This window comes from Condylura cristata, unplaced genomic scaffold, assembly GCF_000260355.1.
Source record: "Condylura cristata isolate star-nosed mole 26May11 unplaced genomic scaffold, ConCri1.0 scaffold00003, whole genome shotgun sequence".
In the NCBI taxonomy this organism is placed as follows: Eukaryota; Metazoa; Chordata; class Mammalia; order Eulipotyphla; family Talpidae; genus Condylura; species Condylura cristata.
The window spans coordinates 78,375,650-78,376,241 of NW_004567104.1; positions in this window are offsets into that span (position 1 = coordinate 78,375,650).

Sequence of the window (592 nt, forward strand, 5' to 3'; positions counted from 1 at the left end):
GGGGGAGACAAGGAGCAAGAGCAGCAGAAGGAAAAGCAGACTGGCCGGTGGGAGCTGTTGGCAGGGAGACACTGGGCGGTGGGGGGCCGCTGACGGCTCCCCGTGTCCTTCTTGTTGACTTCACCCCAAGGGAGGCTCGCTTCCCCCCTCCCAGGTTTTTTTTTAAAAGGTTCATTTATCGATGCACACAGAGCTGGGGGTCAGGCCAGTGGTGCAGGGGTGAGAGGACTCCCCAGAGACAGTGGGTCCCCTGAGACCCACGGTGGGGGGCAGGGGGTGCTGCTGTGCCTGGGTCCCCCTGGCCCGGAATAGCCTCGAGACTCAACCCTTGCGCCCCGGGAGGCCCCGCCGTCTTTCAGGTCGGGGCTTGACTGTGGCTGCGGGTGCCCATTCCACAGGCCTGGGGCCTCCTCCCCTGCCAGGCCCCACGTGACCACAGCCAGGTGCGCCCCACCTCGCTTCCCGGCCTGGGGGTGCCTCGCCCAGCTCCTGCCTGGGGCGGTCATTGACCCCGCGCCGTTAGGAATCGCTGCACTCTGAGAGGCGCCTGGCGCGGGCAGGTGAGCGCGGGCAGGTGAGCGCGGGCAGGTGA